Consider the following 15,185-nt stretch of genomic DNA (forward strand, 5'->3'; position numbering starts at 1 on the left):
GGGAAACACGGACTTTCAACTCCCTCCAAGATTTTCTATGGGGTTGAGATCTGGAGACTGGCTAGGCCACTCCAGGACCTTGAAATGCTTCTTATGAAGCCACTCCTTCGTTGCCCGGGCAGTGTGTTTGGGATCATTGTCATGCTGAAAGACCAAGCCACGTTTCATCTTCAATGCCCTTGCTGATGGAAGGAGGTTTTCACTCACAATCTCACGATACATGGCCCCATTCATTCTTTCCTTTACACGGATCAGTCGTCCTGGTCCCTTTGCAGAAAAACAGCCCCAAAGCATGATGTTTCCACCCCCATGCTTCACAGTAGGTATGGTGTTCTTTGGATGGAACTCAGCATTCTTTGTCCTCCAAACACGACGAGTTGGCCAAGACCAAAGAGCTGTCAAAGGACACCAGAAACAAAATTGTAGACCTTCACCAGGCTGGGAAGACTGAATCTGCAATAGGTAAGCAGCTTGGTTTGAGGAAATCAACTGTGGGAGCAATTATTAGGAAATGGAAGACATACAAGACCACTGATAATCTCCCTCGATCTGGGGCTCCACGCAAGATCTCACCCCGTGGAGTCAAAATGATCACAAGAACGGTGAGCAAAAATCTCAGAACACACGGAGGGACCTAGTGAATGACCTGCAGAGAGCTGGGACCAAAGTAACAAAGCCTACCATCAGTAACACACTACGCCGCCAGGGACTCAAATCCTGCAGTGCCAGACATGTCCCGAGAGTTGCATAGCCAGTCTCCAGATCTCAACCTCATAGAAAATCTTTGGAGGGAGTTGAAAGTCCGTGTTGCCCAGCAACAGCCCCAAAACATCACTGCTCTAGAGGAGATCTGCATGGAGGAATGGGCCAAAAACCAGCAACAGTGTGTGGAAACCTTGTGAAGACTTACAGAAAACATTTTACCTCTGTCATTGCCAGCAAAGGGTATATAACAGTATATATAAAAGTATTGAGATAAACTTTTGTTATTGACCAAATACTTATTTTCCACCATAATTTGCAAATAAATTCATTAAAAATCCTACAATGTGATTTCTGGATTTTTTTTCTCATTTTGTCTGTCATAGTTGAAGTGTACCTATGATGAAAATGACAGGCCTCTCTCATCTTTTTAAGTAGGAGAACTTGCACAATTGGTGGCTGACTAAATACTTTTTTGCCCCACTGTATATCCACAGTAAAACGAGTCCTATATCGACATAACCTGAAAGGCCCTCAATAAGGTAGAAGCCACTGCTCCAAAACCGCCATAAAAAAAAGCCAGACTACGGTTTGCAACTGCACATGGGGAGAAAGATCGTACTTTTCGGAGAAATGTCCTCTGGTCTGATGATACAAAAATAGAACTGTTTGGCCATAATGACCATTGTCATGTTTGGAGGAAAAAGGGGGAGGCTTGCAAGCCGAAGAACACCATCCCAACCGTGGAGCACGGGGGTGGCAGCATCATGTTGTGGGGGTGCTTTGCTGCAGGAGGGACTGGTGCACTTTACAAAATAGATAGCATCATGAGGGAGTAAAAGTACGTGGATATTTTGAAGCAACATCTCAAGACATCAGTCAGGAAGTTAAAGCTTGGTCACAAATGGGTCTTCCAAATGGACATTGACCCCAAGCATACTTCCAAAGTTGTGGCAAAATGGCTTAAGGATAACATAGTCAAGGTATTGGAGTGGCCATCACAAGCTCTTACCTCTCCTATAGAACATTTGTGGGCAGAACTGAAAAAGCTTGTGCGAGCAAGGAGGCTTACAAACCTGACTCAGTTACACCAGCTCTGTCAGGAGGAATGGGCCAAAATTCACACAGTAAAGCTTGTGGAAGGCTACTCGACACGTTTGGCCCAAGTTAAACAATTTACAGGCAATGCTACCAAATACTAATTGATTGTATGTAAACTTCTGACCCACTGGGAATGTGATTAAAGAAATAAAATCTGAAATAAATCATTCTCTCTACTATTATTCGGACTTTTCACATTCTTAAAATAAAGTGGTGATCCTAACTGACCTAAGACATTGAATTTATTATCGGGAATTGTGAAAACTGAGTTTAAATGTATTTGACTAAGGTGTATTTAAACTTCCGACTTCAACTGTAGCTCATGTCTTGTGTATTTTATTCCTCTTGTTAGTTACAATTGTATTTTTTACTATCATTTTTTTTTCTGCATCATTGGGAGAGGTTCAAAAGCAAGTATTTCAACACAGTGTGATTTGGAGGCAGTTTAATCATCTTAGGAGTTGGGAATCTATCGGTAATATCTTATAAATGTAATTACTAGAATGGGTATAGCCCCTCGGACTAATATGATTCCCATTGAAGAAATTATAAACTGAACAAAAATATAAACGCAACATGTAAAGTGTTGGTCCCATTTTTCTTCACCTGAAATAAAAGATCACAGAAATGTTCAATAAGCAGAAAATAATTATTTCTATCACATTTGCACAAAATAGTTTACATCCCTGTTAGTGAGCATTCATCATTTGCCAAGCTAGTCTATCCACCTGACAGATGTGGCATATCAAGAAGCTGATTAAACAGCATGATCATTACACAGGTGCACCTTGTGCCGGGGACATTAAAAGGCTACTCTAAAATATACAGTTTTGTCACACAACACAATGCCACAGATGTCTGAAGTTTTGAGGTAAAATGCAATTGTCATGCTGACTGCAGGTATGTTCAACAGCGCTGTTGCCAGAAAATGTAATGTTCATTTCTCGACCATAAGCTGCCTCCAACTTTGTTTTAGGAAATTTGGCAGTACATCCAACCGGCATCACACCCGCAGACCACTTGCATCCACGCCAGCCCAGGACGCCACATCAGTCTTTTTCAGCTGTGGGATTGTTTGAGGAGAGGGAGGGTGGGTGCTGAGAAGTATTTCTGTCTCCAATAAAGCACGTTTGTGGGGAAAAGCTCATTCTGATTGGCTGGGCCTGACTTCGCAGTAGGTGGACCTGGCTCCCCAGTGGGTAGGCCTATGCCCTCCATTGCCCACCCATGGCTACGCCCCTGCACAGTCATGTGAAATCCATAGAGCAGGACCTAATGAATGTATTTCTATTGACTGATTTATTTTTATGAACTGTAACTCAGTAACATCTTTTGACATTGTTGCATTTTATATTTTTGTTCAGTGTATGTCTATGAGTCGTACATAAGAGTAACTTAAAGTATACAGGTTCCTGGCTACTTTAGTGTGAACTGAAGTAAACATCAACGTTATGACCTGAACTTGTCGATGAATTGCTTGAAAGCCCCAGGCATTGCCTCCTGATTTTCTCAATCCTCACAGGCGCATAAGATGGCCACTCACCTACTCCATCTCTGTATACTGAAGTAAGTGCACATATTTTCCAAGCCTGTTGTCACTTTTTGCTAGTCTCCCACCCACTTGACATTTTCTAGTGCAGTATTCTGGTTTACAGTGGATAAGATTAGGCTAGGATTTTCGCCCACAATATGCGGATGTCATTGCAGTTGACTTCTCCTTGTAAACATTCCTGCCCCCAAAACAATAAATAAATATATATATTTGTAATTCATTTGATATTCATTAGTTTGTATGCTGGCAGCACTTTCCATCACATTGGCAGGGCAGTACATCATCTACAGTGACAGTTGGCAGAATCTCCCTCTATGTTTTATTGAATGCTACTCGTGTCAGGATGTATTGGAAGTCCCAGTCTCTCTTCCCTCTCTCCCCCTAGAGTCTCAGTCAGTTAAGAGGCCTCCCAAAGGATGCTAAAACAGCTCACAGTCATCACCAGGTGTCCTCTACAGTACCACACCATAGGCTGCTGCTCTGGGTGGAAATGTAGGGGATTCTCTTCAAAATGAGCGGATGAACTGAGAAATGAGAGAGACATATTGGTGCCATTCAAAGTTTAAGACTGTTGAACCAGTTATGTAAGAATGAATGTGGAAGTATGAATGCAGAATTCATGAGTTGAATCAGGTTTTCCTTGGGTTGATTTACGTGGTCTCAGACTAAATAATATATTGACCTAAGTTTGAAATATTCCTTTATTCACCACTTCAGGCATAATTCAAGTTCTGTGTTCAGTTCTCTTTGTTTTTGGTGAAAGACGAAAGGGAAACGATGTTCTGTCGGTACGTCTGTTAAGCAGTCTGTCACTGTGCCCAGTAAATGTCAGGACGTATTGACTCTCCTCGGTACCTGTGCACTGCAGTGGTTCATTACTCAACGTGAGCAGTAAAGTAGAGGAGGCAGTGGTGACTTTATTTATAGGCTTGCCGGTTGTCAGCTCTGTGTCTGGCCTCCGCCTAGTCGGAGGGGTTGATACTGTATGGTCTGAAGGTTAGAAGGAGAAATGCATATTCCACTGTAGTTATCTGTCTGACTGCATTTATAAACATCTAGTTAGTATTGTGGAGAGGCAAATTGTGTGATCGGGCTATTTAATTGATGTGGGCCAATTTTAAATCTGTGAACTCCTGTCATTTAGTTTTTGCTCTCAATTCTTCCTACACTTATTCATTGAATTGCTTATTTCTCTGCTGACTGACATACTAGTTGATGGCAAACATTTAGAATTTCCTGTAATGTTTACTTGTTTAATCACCTGCTCTCTCAACTCTCCAAGCGAAAGTGAGTCTAATCGATTCCCCACATGATTTGAACTGGAGTTGAAAAGCAGCTGTATTATGTGTTGTTGGGGGGTCGCAGATAGAACGCAGAGCTGAATGAAAGACTGTTGGAGAGAGACAGGGAACAGAGAGAGACAGGGAACAGAGAGAGACAGGGAACAGAGAGAGACAGGGAACAGAGAGAGACAGGGAACAGAGAGAGACAGGGAACAGAGAGAGACAGGGAACAGAGAGAGACAGGGAACAGAGAGAGACAGGGAACAGAGAGAGACAGGGAACAGAGAGAGACAGGGAACAGAGAGAGACAGGGAACAGAGAGAGACAGGGAACAGAGAGAGACAGGGAACAGAGAGAGACAGGGAACAGCGAGAGACAGGGAACAGAGAGAGACAGGGAACAGAGAGAGACAGGGAACAGAGAGAGACAGGGAACAGAGAGAGACAGGGAACAGAGAGAGACAGGGAACAGAGAGAGACAGGGAACAGAGAGAGACAGGGAACAGAGAGAGACAGGGAACAGAGAGAGACAGGGAACAGAGGGAGACAGGGAACAGAGAGAGACAGGGAACAGAGAGAGAGACAGGGAACAGAGAGAGACAGGGAACAGAGAGAGAGACAGGGAACAGAGAGAGAGACAGGGAACAGAGAGAGAGACAGGGAACAGAGAGAGAGACAGGGAACAGAGCGAGACAGGGAACAGAGCGAGACAGGGAACAGAGCGAGACAGGGAACAGAGAGAGACAGGGAACAGAGAGAGCCAGGGAACAGAGAGAGAGCCAGGGAACAGAGAGAGAGACAGGGAACAGAGAGAGAGACAGGGAACAGAGAGAGACAGGGAACAGAGCGAGACAGGGAACAGAGAGACAGGGAACAGAGCGAGACAGGGAACAGAGAGAGACAGGGAACAGAGAGAGCCAGGGAACAGAGAGAGACAGGGAACAGAGAGAGACGGGGAACAGAGAGAGACGGGGAACAGAGAGAGACGGGGAACAGAGAGAGACGGGGAACAGAGAGAGACGGGGAACAGAGAGAGACGGGGAACAGAGAGAGACGGGGAACAGAGAGAGACGGGGAACAGAGAGAGACGGGGAACAGAGAGAGACGGGGAACAGAGAGAGACGGGAACATAGAGAGACAGGGAACAGAGAGAGACAGGGAACAGAGAGAGACAGGGAACAGAGAGAGACAGGGAACAGAGAGAGAGACAGGGAACAGAGAGAGAGACAGGGAACAGAGAGAGAGACAGGGAACAGAGAGAGACAGGGAACAGAGAGAGACAGGGAACAGAGAGAGACAGGGAACAGAGAGAGACAGGGAACAGAGAGAGAGACAGGGAACAGAGAGAGAGACAGGGAACAGAGAGAGAGACAGGGAACAGAGAGAGACAGGGAACAGAGAGAGACAGGGAACAGAGAGAGAGACAGGGAACAGAGAGAGAGACAGGGAACAGAGAGAGAGACAGGGAACAGAGAGAGAGACAGGGAACAGAGTGAGACAGGGAACAGAGAGAGACAGGGAACAGAGAGAGCCAGGGAACAGAGAGAGCCAGGGAACAGAGAGAGCCAGGGAACAGAGAGAGCCAGGGAACAGAGAGAGACAGGGAACAGAGAGAGACAGGGAACAGAGAGAGAGACAGGGAACAGAGAGAGACAGGGAACAGAGAGAGACAGGGAACAGAGAGAGACAGGGAACAGAGAGAGCCAGGGAACAGAGAGAGCCAGGGAACAGAGAGAGCCAGGGAACAGAGAGAGCCAGGGAACAGAGAGAGACAGGGAACAGAGACGGAGAGAGAGTGGTAGTCAGAGAGCTGTTTGTGTAATGCTGCAGTGAGCTCTTCAAGGATACTGTTTTACCTTACATCATCCCAAAATGACAATCAATACAGAGTTTTGTTCGTCTGGGTCTGTCCTTCAACTTGCCATGTTTTACTCTCAGACTACATTACTTGGGATTCCAAATACAATTGATTAAATTGAAATGTATCGACAGACTGACTCCATGCAGGTTTAGGAATAATTTGAAATGGTCCATGACAGGCTGGGCGGCAGACGAGTAGGCAGGGAAGCGGATTGAAAGACTGGTTCGTAGACAGGTAGGCAACAATACTCGAATCCTTCCATGTCCTTTTCTTCTTGGTCGGTTTCATAAGCTGCATGCAGCATTTCTCTGCTTTTTAAACCATGATCACTAAAGCCACTTCCCAACACTGCAAACACACAACACTGAATGTGACTCGACTCCTAATAAACAGAGGGCTTTTAACATCCCTTTAAGACCTTCATTTGGTCATCATTTTACGTGACGGGAATGTGCTTAGTAACAACAGGATGCGAGATACATTTTTTTAATGTAAAGCCAGGCCATGTCAGTGTTTTCAATAATGGCACTATTAACTCTGAGAGATGTTTTGTCACACGGTGATGTTCTGTTTCCTGTCACTGGAACTGCTCTGCTCTTCAGTCTGTCAGATCAGAACTACAGAAGGACATGTTTGCCTGGGCGCCCTGACTCTGGATCAAAGTACGTTCTGTCTGTGCTGCTCTGTTGCTCAGGATAATACTGTGGTATTTTGTGGCTGTCCAAGCAGGGGTATGTAGTGGGGAACTGAGAAGTAGCCTATCTAGGAGCTTGACTGAAGTGTATATCGCTCTCTCTCTCAGCCCCCATGTGGCGTGAGGCCCAGCCAACAGAGTAACTCATAGAGACATTTTTGTTTGCAACTAAAGCAGCTAGGCTGAGAGTGATGATACAGCACGGCCATAAACATCTTTATTGATCCAGCTATAAAACTCACACTGTAGGATGGGGAGAAGGGACAGGGCTGGTCTGGAGTTGTGTTATTTGTGTTATTATGCTCAATTAAATTGGCAGGGCCGTGTAATCTTGCTTAGACTAGGAGCAATAGTTATAGCGAGAGAGGTTACTTCAAATGGTCAGACTGACCATCTGTAATGTGCTCTACGTTTCTAACCCGAATCCCTTCTTTCCCCGGTCCACAGAGAAGAAGGAAGTGACTCAGAGTCTGGAGAACTACACGTCTAAATGTCCTGGAGGAATGGAGGTTCTCACCCTGCCTGATGGACTCAAACTGCCCCCAGTACCGTTAAGCAAGCTACCCATCGTCAGGTACGTCAGTCAGTCAATCTGATTTTTAAAGCCCTTTTTCAGCAACAGTTGTCAGGTAAGTCAGTGGTGAGGGGTCTCTGGGTCGTGTTTATTAAGAACGAATGGATGAAAACGCTTTGAAACTGAGAGAAATGGGGAGGTAAAATCTGACCTTGTCCAATAAGAAACGTCTGTTTTCGTGTTCCATTGCAAAACGTTTTGCTACGGTGTGCCCTAATGAACACAACCCTGGTGTATGAACTGTCATTCTGATTTGATGTAATCAATGTACCAATGAGCTCATCATTGTTACCACACTGTTCAAACATTGAGTAGCTACTACTCAAAAAATGTAGCTCTTCTCCTCCCTCCTGGTCAGAACAGAGTTATAGCTGTTTGAGAGCTTAGTGAACATTTTACATGACACTCTGATTTACAGAAGCATCTACTTGTAAATGTATTTATGGTGAAATTTGACTCGTTTACGTTTCAGTAAAAGTCAGTCATATAGCAGAAATGACACCACTGTTCAATAGGCCTGGTTTGACTAATCTGGAGGCTCTGTTGAATAGGCTAGTCTGGAGGCTCTGTTGAATAGGCTAGTCTGGGGGCTCTGTTGAATAGGCTAGTCTGGGGCTCTGTTGAATAGGCTAGTCTGGAGGCTCTGTTGAATAGGCTAGTCTGGAGGCTCTGTTGAATAGGCTAGTCTGGAGGCTCTGTTGAATAGGCTAGTCTGGAGGCTCTGTTGAATAGGCTAGTCTGGAGGCTCTGTTGAATAGGCTAGTCTGGAGGCTCTGTTGAATAGGCTAGTCTGGAGGCTCTGTTGAATAGGCTAGTCTGGAGACTCTGTTGAATAGGCTAGTCTGGAGACTCTGTTGAATAGGCTAGTCTGGAGACTCTGTTGAATAGGCTAGTCTGGAGGCTCTGTTGAATAGGCTAGTCTGGAGACTCTGTTGAATAGGCTAGTCTGGAGACTCTTTTGAATAGGCTAGTCTGGAGACTCTGTTGAATAGGCTAGTCTGGAGACTCTTTTGAATAGGCTAGTCTGGAGACTCTGTTGAATAGGCTAGTCTGGAGGCTCTGTTGAATAGGCTAGTCTGGAGGCTCTGTTGAATAGGCTAGTCTGGAGACTCTTTTGAATAGGCTAGTCTGGAGGCTCTGTTGAATAGGCTAGTCTGGAGGCTCTGTTGAATAGGCTAGTCTGGAGACTCTGTTGAATAGGCTAGTCTGGAGGCTCTGTTGAATAGGCTAGTCTGGAGGCTCTGTTGAATAGGCTAGTCTGGAGACTCTTTTGAATAGGCTAGTCTGGAGACTCTGTTGAATAGGCTAGTCTGGAGACTCTGTTGAATAGGCTAGTCTGGAGGCTCTGTTGAATAGGCTAGTCTGGAGACTCTGTTGAATAGGCTAGTCTGGAGGCTCTGTTGAATAGGCTAGTCTGGAGGCTCTGTTGAATAGGCTAGTCTGGAGGCTCTGTTGAATAGGCTTGGCTAGTCTGGAGGCTCTGTTGAATAGGCTTGGCTAGTCTGGAGGCTCTGTTGAATAGGCTTGGCTAGTCTGGGGGCTCTGTTGAATAGGCTAGTCTGGGGGCTCTGTTAAATAGGCTTGGCTAGTCTGGGGGCTCTGTTGAATAGGCTAGTCTGGGGGCTCTGTTGAATAGGCTTGGCTAGTCTGGGGGCTCTGTTGAATAGGCTTGGCTAGTCTGGAGGCTCTGTTGAATAGGCTAGTCTGGGGGCTCTGTTGAATAGGCTTGGCTAGTCTGGAGGCTCTGTTGAATAGGCTTGGCTAGTCTGGAGGCTCTGTTGAATAGGCTTGGCTAGTCTGGGGGCTCTGTTGAATAGGCTAATCTGGGGGCTCTGTTGAATAGGCTAGTCTGGAGGTTCTGTTGAATAGGCTTGGCTAGTCTGGGGGCTCTGTTGAATAGGCTAGTCTGGAGGCTCTGTTGAATAGGCTTGGCTAGTCTGGGGCTCTGTTGAATAGGCTAGTCTGGAGGCTCTGTTGAATAGGCTAGTCTGGGGGCTCTGTTGAATAGGCTTGGCTAGTCTGGGGGCTCTGTTGAATAGGCTTGGCTAGTCTGGGGGCTCTGTTGAATAGGCTTGGCTAGTCTGGGGACTCTGTTGAATAGGCTTGGCTAGTCTGGGGGCTCTGTTGAATAGGCTTGGCTAGTCTGGGGGCTCTGTTGAATAGGCTTGGCTAGTCTGGGGGCTCTGTTGAATAGGCTTGGCTAGTCTGGAGGCTCTGTTGAATAGGCTTGGCTAGTCTGGAGGCTCTGTTGAATAGGCTTGGCTAGTCTGGAGGCTCTGTTGAATAGGCTTGGCTAGTCTGGAGGCTCTGTTGAATGGGCTAGTCTGGAGGCTCTGTTGAATAGGCTTGGCTAGTCTGGAGGCTCTGTTGAATAGGCTTGGCTAGTCTGGAGGCTCTGTTGAATAGTCTAGTCTGGAGGCTCTGTTGAATAGGCTAGTCTGGAGGCTCTGTTGAATAGGCTTGGCTAGTCTGGAGGCTCTGTTGAATAGGCTTGGCTAGTCTGGAGGCTCTGTTGAATAGGCTTGACTAGTCTGGAGGCTCTGTTGAATAGGCTTGGCTAGTCTGGGGCTCTGTTGAATAGGCTTGACTAGTCTGTAGGCTCTGTTGAATAGGCTTGGCTACTCTGGGGCTCTGTTGAATAGGCTAGTCTGGAGGCTCTGTTGAATAGGCTTGGCTAGTCTGGAGGCTCTGTTGAATAGGCTTGGCTAGTCTGGAGGCTCTGTTGAATAGGCTTGGCTAGTCTGGAGGCTCTGTTGAATAGGCTTGGCTAGTCTGGAGGCTCTGTTGAATAGGCTAGTCTGGAGGCTCTGTTGAATAGGCTTGACTAGTCTGGAGGCTCTGTTGAATAGGCTAGTCTGGAGGCTCTGTTGAATAGGCTTGGCTAGTCTGGAGGCTCTGTTGAATAGGCTTGGCTAGTCTGGAGGCTCTGTTGAATAGGCTTGACTAGTCTGGAGGCTCTGTTGAATAGGCTTGGCTAGTCTGGGGCTCTGTTGAATAGGCTTGACTAGTCTGTAGGCTCTGTTGAATAGGCTTGGCTAGTCTGGAGGCTCTGTTGAATAGGCTTGGCTACTCTGGGGCTCTGTTGAATAGGCTTGGCTAGTCTGGAGGCTCTGTTGAATAGGCTTGGCTAGTCTGGAGGCTCTGTTGAATAGGCTTGGCTAGTCTGGAGGCTCTGTTGAATAGGCTTGGCTAGTCTTGAGGCTCTGTTGAATAGGCTTGGCTACTCTGGGGCTCTGTTGAATAGGCTTGGCTAGTCTGGAAGCTCTGTTGAATAGGCTTGGCTAGTCTGGAGGCTCTGTTGAATAGGCTTGGCTAGTCTGGAGGCTCTGTTGAATAGGCTTGGCTAGTCTGGAGGCTCTGTTGAATAGGCTTGGCTAGTCTGGAGGCTCTGTTGAATAGGCTTGGCTAGTCTGGAGGCTCTGTTGAATAGGCTTGGCTAGTCTGTAGGCTCTGTTGAATAGGCTTGACTAGTCTGTAGGCTCTGTTGAATAGGCTTGACTAGTCTGGAGGCTCTGTTGAATAGGCTTGGCTAGTCTGTAGGCTCTGTTGAATAGGCTTGACTAGTCTGGAGGCTCTGTTGAATAGGCTTGACTAGTCTGGAGGCTCTGTTGAATATGCTTGACTAGTCTGGAGGCTCTGTTGAATAGGCTTGGCTAGTCTGGAGGCTCTGTTGAATAGGCTTGGCTAGTCTGGAGGCTCTGTTGAATAGGCTTGGCTAGTCTGGAGGCTCTGTTGAATAGGCTTAGCTAGTCTGGAGGCTCTGTTGAATAGGCTTAGCTAGTCTGGAGGCTCTGTTGAATAGGCTTGGCTAGTCTGGGGCTCTGTTGAATAGGCTTGACTAGTCTGTAGGCTCTGTTGAATAGGCTTGGCTAGTCTGGAGGCTCTGTTGAATAGGCTTGGCTACTCTGGGGCTCTGTTGAATAGGCTTGGCTAGTCTGGAAGCTCTGTTGAATAGGCTTGGCTAGTCTGGAGGCTCTGTTGAATAGGCTTGGCTAGTCTGGAGGCTCTGTTGAATAGGCTTGGCTAGTCTGGAGGCTCTGTTGAATAGTCTTGGCTACTCTGGGGCTCTGTTGAATAGGCTTGGCTAGTCTGGAGGCTCTGTTGAATAGGCTTGGCTAGTCTGGAGGCTCTGTTGAATAGGCTTGGCTAGTCTGGAGGCTCTGTTGAATAGGCTTGGCTAGTCTGGAGGCTCTGTTGAATAGGCTTGGCTAGTCTGTAGGCTCTGTTGAATAGGCTTGACTAGTCTGGAGGCTCTGTTGAATAGGCTTGGCTAGTCTGGAGGCTCTGTTGAATAGGCTTGGCTAGTCTGGAGGCTCTGTTGAATAGGCTAGTCTGGGGGCTCTGTTGAATAGGCTTGGCTAGTCTGGAGGCTCTGTTGAATAGGCTTGGCTAGTCTGGGGGCTCTGTTGAATAGGCTAGTCTGGGGGCTCTGTTAAATAGGCTTGGCTAGTCTGGGGGCTCTGTTGAATAGGCTAGTCTGGGGGCTCTGTTGAATAGGCTTGGCTAGTCTGGGGGCTCTGTTGAATAGGCTTGGCTAGTCTGGAGGCTCTGTTGAATAGGCTAGTCTGGGGGCTCTGTTGAATAGGCTTGGCTAGTCTGGAGGCTCTGTTGAATAGGCTTGGCTAGTCTGGAGGCTCTGTTGAATAGGCTTGGCTAGTCTGGAGGCTCTGTTGAATAGGCTTGGCTAGTCTGGAGGCTCTGTTGAATAGGCTTGGCTAGTCTGGAGGCTCTGTTGAATAGGCTTGACTAGTCTGGAGGCTCTGTTGAATAGGCTTGGCTAGTCTGGAGGCTCTGTTGAATAGGCTTGGCTAGTCTGGAGGCTCTGTTGAATAGGCTTGGCTAGTCTGGAGGCTCTGTTGAATAGGCTTGGCTAGTCTGGAGGCTCTGTTGAATAGGCTAGTCTGGAGGCTCTGTTGAATAGGCTTGGCTAGTCTGGAGGCTCTGTTGAATAGGCTTGGCTAGTCTGGAGGCTCTGTTGAATAGGCTAGTCTGGAGGCTCTGTTGAATAGGCTTGGCTAGTCTGGAGGCTCTGTTGAATAGGCTTGGCTAGTCTGGAGGCTCTGTTGAATAGGCTTGGCTAGTCTGGGGGCTCTGTTGAATAGGCTTGGCTAGTCTGGGGGCTCTGTTGAATAGGCTTGGCTAGTCTGGAGGCTCTGTTGAATAGGCTTGGCTAGTTTGGAGGCTCTGTTGAATAGGCTTGGCCAGTCTGGAGGCTCTGTTGAATAGGCTTGGCTAGTCTGGAGGCTCTGTTGAATAGGCTAGTCTGGAGGCTCTGTTGAATAGGCTTGGCTAGTCTGGAGGCTCTGTTGAATAGGCTTGGCTAGTCTGGAGGCTCTGTTGAATAGGCTTGGCTAGTCTGGAGGCTCTGTTGAATAGGCTTGGCTAGTCTGGAGGCTCTGTTGAATAGGCTTGACTAGTCTGGAGGCTCTGTTGAATAGGCTAGTCTGGAGGCTCTGTTGAATAGGCTTGGCTAGTCTGGAGGCTCTGTTGAATAGGCTAGTCTGGAGGCTCTGTTGAATAGGCTTGACTAGTCTGGAGGCTCTGTTGAATAGGCTAGTCTGGAGGCTCTGTTGAATAGGCTTGGCTAGTCTGGAGGCTCTGTTGAATAGGCTTGGCTAGTCTGGAGGCTCTGTTGAATAGGCTTGACTAGTCTGGAGGCTCTGTTGAATAGGCTTGGCTAGTCTGGGGCTCTGTTGAATAGGCTTGACTAGTCTGTAGGCTCTGTTGAATAGGCTTGGCTAGTCTGGAGGCTCTGTTGAATAGGCTTGGCTACTCTGGGGCTCTGTTGAATAGGCTTGGCTAGTCTGGAGGCTCTGTTGAATAGGCTTGGCTAGTCTGGAGGCTCTGTTGAATAGGCTTGGCTAGTCTGGAGGCTCTGTTGAATAGGCTTGGCTAGTCTTGAGGCTCTGTTGAATAGGCTTGGCTACTCTGGGGCTCTGTTGAATAGGCTTGGCTAGTCTGGAAGCTCTGTTGAATAGGCTTGGCTAGTCTGGAGGCTCTGTTGAATAGGCTTGGCTAGTCTGGAGGCTCTGTTGAATAGGCTTGGCTAGTCTGGAGGCTCTGTTGAATAGGCTTGGCTAGTCTGGAGGCTCTGTTGAATAGGCTTGGCTAGTCTGGAGGCTCTGTTGAATAGGCTTGGCTAGTCTGTAGGCTCTGTTGAATAGGCTTGACTAGTCTGTAGGCTCTGTTGAATAGGCTTGACTAGTCTGGAGGCTCTGTTGAATAGGCTTGGCTAGTCTGTAGGCTCTGTTGAATAGGCTTGACTAGTCTGGAGGCTCTGTTGAATAGGCTTGACTAGTCTGGAGGCTCTGTTGAATATGCTTGACTAGTCTGGAGGCTCTGTTGAATAGGCTTGGCTAGTCTGGAGGCTCTGTTGAATAGGCTTGGCTAGTCTGGAGGCTCTGTTGAATAGGCTTGGCTAGTCTGGAGGCTCTGTTGAATAGGCTTAGCTAGTCTGGAGGCTCTGTTGAATAGGCTTGGCTAGTCTGGGGCTCTGTTGAATAGGCTTGACTAGTCTGTAGGCTCTGTTGAATAGGCTTGGCTAGTCTGGGGCTCTGTTGAATAGGCTTGACTAGTCTGTAGGCTCTGTTGAATAGGCTTGGCTAGTCTGGAGGCTCTGTTGAATAGGCTTGGCTACTCTGGGGCTCTGTTGAATAGGCTTGGCTAGTCTGGAAGCTCTGTTGAATAGGCTTGGCTAGTCTGGAGGCTCTGTTGAATAGGCTTGGCTAGTCTGGAGGCTCTGTTGAATAGGCTTGGCTAGTCTGGAGGCTCTGTTGAATAGTCTTGGCTACTCTGGGGCTCTGTTGAATAGGCTTGGCTAGTCTGGAGGCTCTGTTGAATAGGCTTGGCTAGTCTGGAGGCTCTGTTGAATAGGCTTGGCTAGTCTGGAGGCTCTGTTGAATAGGCTTGGCTAGTCTGGAGGCTCTGTTGAATAGGCTTGGCTAGTCTGTAGGCTCTGTTGAATAGGCTTGACTAGTCTGGAGGCTCTGTTGAATAGGCTTGGCTAGTCTGGAGGCTCTGTTGAATAGGCTTGGCTAGTCTGGAGGCTCTGTTGAATAGGCTAGTCTGGAGGCTCTGTTGAATAGGCTTGGCTAGTCTGGAGGCTCTGTTGAATAGGCTTGGCTAGTCTGGGGGCTCTGTTGAATAGGCTAGTCTGGGGCTCTGTTAAATAGGCTTGGCTAGTCTGGGGGCTCTGTTGAATAGGCTAGTCTGGGGGCTCTGTTGAATAGGCTTGGCTAGTCTGGGGGCTCTGTTGAATAGGCTTGGCTAGTCTGTAGGCTCTGTTGAATAGGCTAGTCTGGGGGCTCTGTTGAATAGGCTTGGCTAGTCTGGAGGCTCTGTTGAATAGGCTTGGCTAGTCTGGAGGCTCTGTTGAATAGGCTTGGCTAGTCTGGGGGCTCTGTTGAATAGGCTAGTCTG

At 47.5% G+C, this 15,185-nt stretch overlaps 1 pseudogene; it reads left to right on the forward strand.

Moving 5' to 3' along the window:
- LOC118377046 (trafficking protein particle complex subunit 9-like) overlaps positions 1 to 15,185 on the forward strand; it is a 459,082-nt pseudogene that overhangs the window by 44,945 nt on the left and 398,952 nt on the right.

This window comes from Oncorhynchus keta, chromosome 19 (assembly GCF_023373465.1).
Source record: "Oncorhynchus keta strain PuntledgeMale-10-30-2019 chromosome 19, Oket_V2, whole genome shotgun sequence".
NCBI classification, from domain to species: domain Eukaryota; kingdom Metazoa; phylum Chordata; class Actinopteri; order Salmoniformes; family Salmonidae; genus Oncorhynchus; species Oncorhynchus keta.